The sequence below is a fragment of the Tripterygium wilfordii genome, chromosome 5, assembly GCF_013401445.1.
Source record: "Tripterygium wilfordii isolate XIE 37 chromosome 5, ASM1340144v1, whole genome shotgun sequence".
Classification (NCBI taxonomy): Eukaryota; Viridiplantae; Streptophyta; class Magnoliopsida; order Celastrales; family Celastraceae; genus Tripterygium; species Tripterygium wilfordii.
In genome coordinates this window covers 2,075,475-2,086,389 of record NC_052236.1, presented here as the reverse complement: position 1 = coordinate 2,086,389, position 10,915 = coordinate 2,075,475, and the positions used below count along the sequence as shown (strand labels likewise).

The following is a 10,915-nucleotide window of genomic DNA, read 5'->3' as shown; positions in this document are numbered from 1 at the left end:
TTGTGACGTGTAACAGGATCATTTTTCATGCAAATCCAGCCAGTCAAATTGCTGACCTGTTATAAAAAGTCAAAAATACTATTTTTTTTAGTTAATATTTGGCTACGTGGAATAGGGAACAGAGGACAATGATGTGTGATCTCGATGCACGGGAGCTCTGGTAGAAGATTGTGTGCCAATTCAAGAAAGATTTTGGATCGGGGAGCGAGGCACACAAATGTGTGATTAATGAGTGGCTGGGCATATCTACTCGTCAGAGTTGAATAATGGGTGGTACAGGAGGTCAAGCTCTTGGACTAGAAGCTAGGGAGATCATCTTACCTAGTTTCGCCATCAAAGAGTTTGGGATGAAAAAAGAATAAATCTTGAGCTTTGTTCTCTTTTCCAACAAAAATAAAATCCATAAAATTTTCACATATGCAATAATTAGTAAAAGAAAATGATTTTTTTTTTGATTTTTTGGTGCCATGTCAACGCATTGATTGACCGGATTTGCATGAAAACTGACCGTGTTATACGTCACAAAGAACAATGACCAAATTGTTACATTTGAAACGTGAGGGACTGAGTTGTTACACAGTCCATCTATGAGGGACCAAATGTATCATTTACCCTGTTAGGTTTGATCAAGAAATTTGGAATGTTGTTTCTAGAGGTGTCGTCGAGACGAGTGGTTTAGCCATCAAGACCGGTGGTAGGGACGTCAGGACGAACATGCTAGAGATCAAGTCTGTAGGTTTGGCCATCCGAATGGGCTAAGTAGCCGTTGGACAATTGTCGGGGGTTGCACTATTTTTCTTTAAATAAGAGACTTGTTTCTAGATTTCTAACCCTAATTCCAATTGTAAGTTTCTCTGAGTTTTGAAAGGCGGCTGAGAGAGAGAGAGCAAGGTTGGGGAAAACTTTGTAGTTATCTCTTAGGTTTAATTGGGTTTTTCTTGGTGAAAGAAAATTAAGTGTGTAGTTGTAACAATATTCTACATAGTGAATTTTCTCTTGATTGTCTTTTGACAACGCTATGGTTTTTTTCTTCCCCTCTGGTTTTGAAGGTTTTCCACGTATATTCTTGTGTCAGTTGTTACTTTTCTCAGTTTCCAATTTCTCTACTGTAGTGTTGAAATCATCTATATGCACATCTGTTATTTTGGCTTGACTTCAGGTGTGAATGTATAACGCATAGCTTTGATCTGGGCTTGACTTCAGGTGTGAATGAATCAATAGAATCCTCACATTATGGTCATGTCTGACTTTGTAATTCTCCGGATGCATCGCCATCTTTATTTTCATCACTGATTGTTTCCAATTTTGGACATTCTCTGCTACACCCCCGCAATATTGGGCTCTCGTCGGCAAGGCCAATCTTGTTGCACAAATATGTGGTCCGTTGTCGAGACAATGGCTTGGTGAGCAGGTCTGCAAGCTGGTCATGTGTGTTAATATGTTGAGCCCTTAAGTGACCTTTCTGAACTAAGTCCCTAACAAGGTGCAAATCAATTTGTATGCGCTTCATTCTGGAATATTGAACTGGATTAAAGCTGAGATGAGTTGCACCAAGATTATTACATAGAAGAGTTGGGACAGAGTTAAGCGAGAAGCCAAGTTCCTTAAGGACATACTTGAGCCACATAGTTTCAGCAGCGCACATAGCAAGGGCTCTATATTCAGCCTCGGTGGATGATCAAGCAATGGCGCATTGTTTCTTTGAGCTTTAGGAAATTGGATTAGCACCGAGAGTAATTATGTATGAAGAAGTGGAACTACGATCATCTATGTTACCAGCCCAGTCGGCGTCAGAGTAGGCATTCAAAATTGACTTGGATGTCTTCTTGATGTTCAATCCATGAAAGATTTCCTAGATTTTCATGGATTCTATTAGTTTTATTTTCTTGTGTAAATCTAACATGAGGAACTAAACCTTTCTAGGGGGATGATGTAGCCTCTTTGATTGTGCTTAATGATATTGGTTTGATCAATTTTGATTTCTTTATGTTATGTCAGGTGTTGATTGCCATGCTTAATTGGTGATTGAACTGTAATGCTTCACTACCATCTAGGTTTGATTGTTCTGATGCAATTCGTAGTAGATGCCATGCTCGGATTGGGAATAGCTTCTTGCAATTTAACACCATGACTACCTAGATATAGATGCCATATGCTAGGATTCATATGATTGCTACATAAGTTACCATAGATCTAATTGCATTCTTCTTTGTTAAACTATTCTAGATGCCATGGATAGTTCCAAATTAAGAATAGATGTAGTAAGTTAGATGTCATGACTACTACATGAATTAGGGGACTTGGTCTTTGACATTCATGAAGGAATTGATAATTGACAACCAAAGGATTTAAGTGCAATAAAGATGGTGAAATCGGAACCCTAGTATTTTCGCCAATTGATCTTTCATATAACTCTGATATGTTCTTTGCAATTTTCTCATAATTCTTCTCTTTCTTTCTCATAATAAACCATCGACAATTTTATTTTCTCATTTGGTAATATTGAAGTATATTTTGGAATTTGGATAGATAAATATTCAATCCTCATGGATTCAACACTCGTATTTGTTAAGCTATACTACCATTGATTCGTGCACTTACGAGTATAAACTGAGTTTTGTATTGCTATAATTTTAGTTGTTTGAAATCTCACATCAAGTTTTTGACGCCGTTGTCAGGGATTGAAATAATTAGTGTATTTCTTATTTCAATTTTTCTTAGTATTGCCAATATTTTTCTTTTTTGAATTTTCTTTTATTTGTTGGTTTTCGTAGGAAATATGGAGGACGATCGACAAGAGAATGTCATTGTTAGGCTTGATGTACTAGCAAATACGCCCACTAGGAGGCCAATGAAGAATTCATTTGTGCCTCAAAATCTGAAGCAACCATCTAGCATAGCCTTTCAACGAAATTTTCATGACAGTGTCACATTCACTCCTAATTTGCTCAATGCAGTACCTCACTTCAGAGGCACACCATCTGATGATCTATACATACACATTAGAGACTTCTTTGAGCTTTGCAAGACTCAGAATGTTCAAGGGTTAACTCCAGAAGAAGTTTGACTTTTACAATTCCCTTTTCCCCTAAAGAACAACGCCAAGCTGTGATTCAATTCTTTGGCCTTAGGATTGATCAATACATGGGAACAGATGGCCACTAAATTTCTAAAAAAGTTTTTCTCAGTGGAGAAAACGAAGAAGTTGAGAAGAGAAATTCAAACTTGGCAACAAAAAGATGGTGATTTGTTTTATGAAACCCGGGAGAATTTTAATTAGTTACTTCTCAAGTGCCCGCACCATAATTTATCTCAAGATGATCAAGTTCAGGTTTTTTATGAAGGAGTGGATGCAAATAACACAAGCATTATAGATTCAGCTTGTGGAGGTGTGTTGATGGAGGAGAGCAGCAAGGAAGCCGTTGAATTGTTTGAGACTTTTAGTGAAAATTCTCAAAAATTTTCATCAAGAGCAAAAAAAGGACTGGTGCTTCCAAGAGGTGTTTATGAAGTCCACACTAGTGTAGAAAATCAGCCTCAGTTGCAGGCTATGGAGAAGAAGATTGACATATTGGTGAAAGCATTATCAGCTTAGAACATTGGCCCAGTCCAACAAGCAATTTCGGTTGAGGTTTGTGCAATCTGCTCTCAGTCTAATAATATTACAGAAAATTGCCCCATGTCTTCTTTTTCAAAGCAGGAACATGTCAACTATGAGGGCAAAGTGGTTTTCATCCCAACAACGATCTATTCTCGAACACTTATAATACGGGATGGAGAAACCATCCAAACTTTAGTTGGAGAGGGCAGAATGTACAACAAGCTCATGCTGAACTCAAGAAGCCATCTCTAGAATAACAAATGGCTCTTCTTGCTCTTAACACCAATAATTTTATGGAGAAGATGACACAACAGACCAACAAGTATGATCAAGAATTTAGCAACATACATGGATCTATTCAGAATCTTGAGTTCAGGTTGGTCAAATTGCTGAGAGACTGAGTGAATGAAAGAGAGGTAGGTAGATTTTTGAGTCAACCAGAAATCAATCCCAAGGAGAGGGGACATGCCAATGCCATCACCACTCGTGGAGGAAAAACTGTGGGATTTATAGAGAAAGAAATTTTAGAAGGTGAAAAGCAGTTAGAAACTGAAACAAGACAACCCCTTGAGGAGAAAGACACTACAAAAGTTCATACCAAGGCTACCACTTCTTCAAGGCCTTATTTATTAATTATTTATTCAAAGGAATGAGAAACAATACTAAAAATCGAAAGTTCAGAAAAAAAGTAATAATTGAAAGCTCACTTGAGATCTTATGCAATTGACAGTTTGGCTCACCAGTCACCACCTCATGCTTGCCGCTTTGTGAAATTGAGAAGCTGAAAACGAGTGAAAATGAAGCATGATGGACTTGTAACGAGGAGAATATCAAGATAATCGTTTACCTTGTTTTAGTGTTCTAAGCTTCTTAGGTCTTCATTTGTATTAAAATTAAGTGAGCTTATTTTGTGGTTTGAACTTCGTAATTTTTTTCTAAAATTTGAGGATGGGCTTGAGTCCACCCTGGGCCAATAGTAAATCCCTCCTTGCTCTCATGCCCTTCAAGAAAATTTAACTCTTTGTTTCAATCTATTATTTTTAAAAATATTAGTTAGTTGAGTAAGTCTAAGATGCCATCATGGGATTGGCATGAGGTGTTTCTAAATTGGAGAAATTGATTTTATTAGGTGCTCTCACTGTCTTTATGTTCAATAAATAATCAATTGGATTCCTAAAGTGATTTTATGAGCATTGTATGGGAATGCAGATGTTGACCGTGATGGGAAGGCACGATGGGCAAAAATATTTTTAGTGTGAGAGTCTGTAAGTATATCTTGATTGTTCGCGAAAAGAGTCAATTAGAAAGCTTGGATGCTCAATGTTAATTACTTGTTCTTGAAGAAGAGAAGAATGAAAAGACGAGTGTGCTTATGCACTCATATCATTAACAGTTATGGAACAAATGTGGAATAATAAAACAAATACCACACCACAATTTAATGAGGAAAAACCCAAATGGAAAAAACCTCGAGTCTATATATTGAGCAACTAAACTTGAAGCAATCCAGTATTTTGAATTTGAGATTACAAAGGAATTACTTAACCTCCATTAATACCTGTTGTACATCTAAATTCAGCGTATGCTTCAACTCAGTAGGAATCTTCCAACACTGAAGATGCTATCGAATCCACCAAAGACTTCTTGCTCGTGTAAATCCTTAATTGGAGTCCAACAACATGAAACAACTCTATACCTTGAACTTTTCACTGCTACGACCTTCACCAACTTCTATTTGAGAAATATTTGTTATGCACTTTCACTCTCTCACTTGTGTATTACAAATCACTCATCTTTCACAAGACCCAAAACTCATATTTCCATGAATCGGCCGAGCATGTCATGGGCAATAGAATTCATGGCTCTTTGATATGTAGCTCTTGCATTCTTTAGGTCGAATGACATCACCACCCATTGAAATGCCCCCAAGGTACCTGGGCACCTGAAAGTTATTTTGGGTGTATCTACTGTCGCAATAAAAATCTGGTTGTATCCTGAGTGTCCATCCATAAAGGATAAGACTTGGTGCTTTGTTGTTCGGTCCACCAGCATGTCTGCCATAGGCATTGGGTACTCGTCATTTGATGTAGCAAGATTTAGATTTAGGAAGTTGATGCAGACTCTGATCTTCCCATTCTTCTTCACTACAGGGACAATGTTAGATAACCATTCCACGCACCTTGCAGTTATAATGAATCCAACCTTAAGAAGCCTCTCCAACGTGTTTTTGATCACCAATGTCATCTCATTTGACATTCTTCTAGGAGGCTGCTTGTGAGGTCTGTAGCCTTCCTTGATTGATAACCGATGCTCCACTAGCTCCCTGGAGAGGCCTAGCATCTCCCTGTATTCCCATACAAAATAGTCTTGAAATTCTTCAAGTAATTGGATAATCTCTTCTCTGATGTCTGGAGGTAGGAGTTGGCTGATGGACAAATGTCGTGGAGATTCTTCTGTTCCAAAATTGATTTCATCCAGGGGATCTTGAATGCCAGCTTTCAGGTCATCTAGCTTTGTTGGAGCTGCTTCAAGTTCCTCTATCTGGATAGCATGATCTTCTGGTTGGTCCTCTTCAAAGACCTATTATGCTCATTTACTAGGAGTCAGTCTGGAATGAACTCTCCAAACATTTTTCTGCTAAGTAAAAGGTCATCTTCTGCATGGTGACTTTCAAGGCTTGAGCTTGTTCAACTTTCTGTCGGTAGTCTTGACATCACTGACTTTTTGGATGAAAATCAACTTGTAAATTCTGGTCATTAAAAGGCCAAAAACCTGAGTGTAGATAGATTTTACCTCTTTCCAAGGATGAATCCTTGCTGAAGGTAAATGATTTGGGTTTACCTTGCTTGTCCAGGGCTGTGCCTCTAAGATTGCCAATGTATTCTTCATAAAACCTGGCTTCTGGTCTAGGTTACACTCCCATGGTGGTGATTTGCTGAGGCAGCGTCTTCGGTGGTCAGATAAGACACTGTTCACTTATTTTACCAGCTCGAGTTTCAGATTTGATGCGCCTTATTCTGGTGAGTTGATTGGTGATGACGATGGTCGCCGACATTGGCAGAATCAAACTATATTTCAAACGGTGTTCCATGAATTCACCAAGCTTTTTCGGTGACTCAAGTGATCGTCGACGGTTGATGATGATTGAGCTTTGGTCGGTTTTTTTTAAGTTTGTAACTTTTGTCGTTTTTTAAAGTTTTGTTATAATTTTATCTTACAAACTGAAATTTGGGCTCAAGTTTGTCTTGTTTGACGGGTCCAATGTATGGATTTTTATTCTTAGATTAACCCTCAAATCTTATTCAGCAGCGACTTTTTATCCAGTGAGATGGGCCGGAACATTTTTTGGCCCATACATTTTAAAAGTTGGATCAATTCTATTAAGTGGTCAGTTAAGTGTTTGATTAATGTTGCGGCCTGCAATGTTGCTAAAATTGTTTATGTTTACTTAGTAGTTGTTCATTAGTTGAGCTATTGTAAATAGCCCTAAAAAATTTTTTCCCGAGAATGTCGACCATGGTTCGGCGAATTTTTTTTTGAATAGATCAATGTAATATTATTTTAGAATTAGACCATCCCAACATTACTTGCGGACTCCGCCCCTGTCTAAATTTAAAAAGGGAAAGTTAAGGATAAGTCCCTCATTAGAAAATTTTGTTTCAATAAGGTCACTCTTAAAAGTCTTATTCCATAAAGTCCATATAGTTTGAACTAATATTTTAAGGACAAAAAGTCAAAATATATGGTTTTATTGCCTGAAATACCCTTATCTTCATCCTCAAACTTGGCACATGCCTCCTGCACATGATTCATCTTGGACCTCCACCGGAAGCATTGTCTTCGCTGCCGGAAGCTTCGTCTCCGCCTCTTGTTGCTTATTCGAGAGTTCTGTGACATTTTTTAGTGATTTTGCAATCGGATTTTTGTTGTGTTCGAACTAGATCTACTCATACTCACCACGAGACTTGTAGATCTTGTTGTTTTCCTTTGATCTGTCATCACATCATTATTTTCGACATTTCTATGGTGATTTCGTGGTCTTTTGGTTCTAATGTGAGATCTACAGACTACAGGTGATATGTTATCTGTTTCAATTAATTTGATATCTGTCATAATGTTATCTGTTTTATTAAAATGTTATTTGTTTGAAGTTCCAAAAGGACCAAAATCGATAACATATCATAACAGATCCAAAACAGATATAATATCTACAGATTCATATTCGATTTTAGAAGAATGTTGACATATACAAAACATATATAATATTGACAGATATGAAACAGATATAATATCTGCAGATTTAGATCAGATTTCAGATGAAAAAAAAGAGTTCGAAAAAGCAGTAAAACCTCAAAGGTGATGCGCCTTGGTCTGTGGAGTTGATTGGAGGTGTTGATGGTCGCCGGCGTCGGCCGTATTGGCTGGATCTAACTATTTTTCAAACGGTGGCTTTGATTTCAAGAAGCTTTTTTGGCAACTCAAGTGATTTTCTACTGTTGGTGATGACTGAGCTTTGATCGGGCTGACCTAGAGCTTCATTTCGGTAGTTCATTCATCGAAAATGATGGTCGGACGGCCAACTTCCGATATGATGGCGCAAGGAAGAAGGAGGGAAGAAGAAGAAAGGATGAATAAGAAGAAAGAGGGAGGGTATTTTAGTAAGTTGTTAGGCTTTGTCTTTTTTTCTAAAGTTTTTTTTAGATTGTCCTTATTGGAATACAACTTTTAAGTTTTGTCATTTTAGACAAAAACCCCATTTCAAAACCATTCAACTCCAGCTACGCAAAAGATTAAACTTACTTAAATAATAGGGCATTTAACATAAAAAAAATTCATTGAACAGGTCAACATTGCATGCTTTAAGGGGACATCGAATGTTGTAATATTCTAGGCATATATTTACAACATTACATTGTGAAACATATACAATATCCAGCTATACAAGTCCAACTGTCTTTGGCATTGAATGATTATTCCATTGCCGTTGGGTTGTTGAGAAAGGACGATCATTGCCGTTTACTGCATTATATATTAGTGAATTTTTAGCAAGAATATGAGTATACACGATTTTAATAGGCACGATTTCAAAATTTACTTGTTTTTAGGTGCAAACAAAAACAAACAACTTAACCGACGAGAGTTGGTTTGGTTGACAATCGGCTGGATTACATATATGTGTGTACAATATTCGATTTCAACCGTAAACCCGATTCTATGTGGTATTTCAAAAACAAATAAACAAACAAAGAACTTAAGAATTAGTGTAATGAGTGTTTTATTCATAGCTAGGCCGATATTTTACAAATAGATCAATTAATTAGTCATGTCTATCTCTATGATTTGGTCGACAAACCTACAAATTGGGAAAAAAGATATATAGTAGGGGAAGGAGTTTCCCATGCTTGTCAATCTCCATATAATCACAAACTCTATGTTCAAATGTAAAAACAGGGACAAACACACGATTGTTTGATGTTATTCTTTCTCTTCGTCTATGTGCTGGTACATATACAAGTAAGGTCATGATGGCCATGATGACCCACACATGTAGACATTTTCTAGTCTAAAATGATGGCTTAATGTGGACATTTCCTAGTCTAAAATGACGGCCATGATGGCCTACACATGTGGACATTTCCTAGTCTAAAATGACGGCTTAATGTGGACATTTCCTAGTCTAAAATGACAGCCATGATGGCCTACACATGTGGACATTTCCTAGTCTAAAATGACGGCTCAACGTCATGACAAACATATCTTCAGTCAACTTTGTGTGTCCCGATTATTCTCCTTGACATCCTGAATATCTGCTCTAACATCCCTGACATCTGTTTTAACACTCCCCCTCAAGTGGGAATATATGTTGATGATTCCCAACTTGTTAATCAAGGCCAAGAATTGTGAAATCCCTACTGATTTGGTAAAAATATCTGCCGGCTGTTTCAAAGTTGGAACATGGAAAGTTTTGATCAATCCAGCTTGAATCTTCTCTCTCACAAGGTGGCAGTCAATTTCTATGTGTTTGGTTCGCTCGTGGAACACAGGGTTTGATGCAATGTGTAGGGCTGCCTGGTTGTCACAATGCAGCCTAGCTGGTTGTGAATGTTTAATACCAAGGTCATGTAAAATGTATCGTACCCAAGTTACCTCACAGCATGCTGATGCCATCGAGCGATATTCCGCTTCTGCGCTTGATCGTGAAACCGTGTGTTGTTTCTTGGTTTTCCAAGAGATTAGTGAATGTCCAAGGAAGACACAATATCCCGTAGTTGAGCGCCTTGTGTCACGACACCTTGCCCAATCTGAATCACAATAAGCATTAATCTGCATGATACTGGTTGCCGAAAATAGAATTCCTTGTCCTGGTGCCTGCTTGATGTAACGTAACACTCGGTGAGCTGCTTCCAGATGAGGAGTACGTGGTTTGTCCATGTACTGACTAAGTATATGAACAACATATACCAGATCCGGTCGAGTAATCGTCAAGTATATTAATCTTCCAATTAGTCTTCGGTAGGAAGTGGGATCACTGATGTACTCTCCTTCATTCTTGCTAAGTGACAAATTCTGTTCCATGGGAGTATTAACTGGCTTGGCACAAAGGTAACCTGCATCTTCCAGTAACTCAAGGGCATATTTACGCTGTGAAATTGCAATCCCTTTGTTGGAGCGAGCAATTTCTATTCCTAGAAAATACTTCAATGCACCGAGATTCTTGAGTTTGAACTGTCTCATGAGATCGGTTGTGGTCTCTTCGATGTCTTGTAAGCTGCTTCCTGTGAGGATTATGTCATCAACGTAAACAAGCAAAGCAGTAAAGCTTCTACCTCGGGTTCGGATGAATAATGAGTGATCTGATTTAGATTGAGAGAAACCAGTCAATTTGAGTGCAGTAGTCAACTTAATAAACCATTGACGAGAGGCCTGCTTCAATCCGTATAAAGATTTGTGTAATTTACATACTCGAGTCTCCCCCTTTCGTCCGAATCCTGGAGGTAAAGACATGTAAACTTCTTCCTCGAGATCACCATGAAGAAAGGCGTTGTTGATATCAAGTTGGCGAAGATGCCAGTGTTGGGTGGCTGCCACAGCGAGGAGAATGCGGACTGTAACAAGTTTGGCAACTGGGGCAAAGGTCTCACGGTAGTCAAAGCCGACAACTTGATTGTACCCTTTGGCAACCAATCGGGCTTTGTAGCGTTCAACAGTACCATCAGGATTAAGTTTGATCTTGTAGACCCATTTGCATCCAATGGCTTTCTTGTGTGGGGGAAGGGATTGTAGAGACCATGTGTTGTTGTCTTGAAGGGCTTG

At 38.2% G+C, this 10,915-nt stretch overlaps 1 non-coding gene across 1 annotated transcript; it reads right to left on the bottom strand.

The window, feature by feature from the left end:
• Nucleotides 1-3,202: 3,202 nt before the first annotated feature.
• Nucleotides 3,203-3,309, bottom strand: LOC119999184. The gene has a single exon (XR_005468359.1). It is a non-coding gene; the product is annotated as a small nucleolar RNA R71 (small nucleolar RNA).
• Between the last annotated feature and the right edge of the window lie 7,606 nt (nucleotides 3,310-10,915).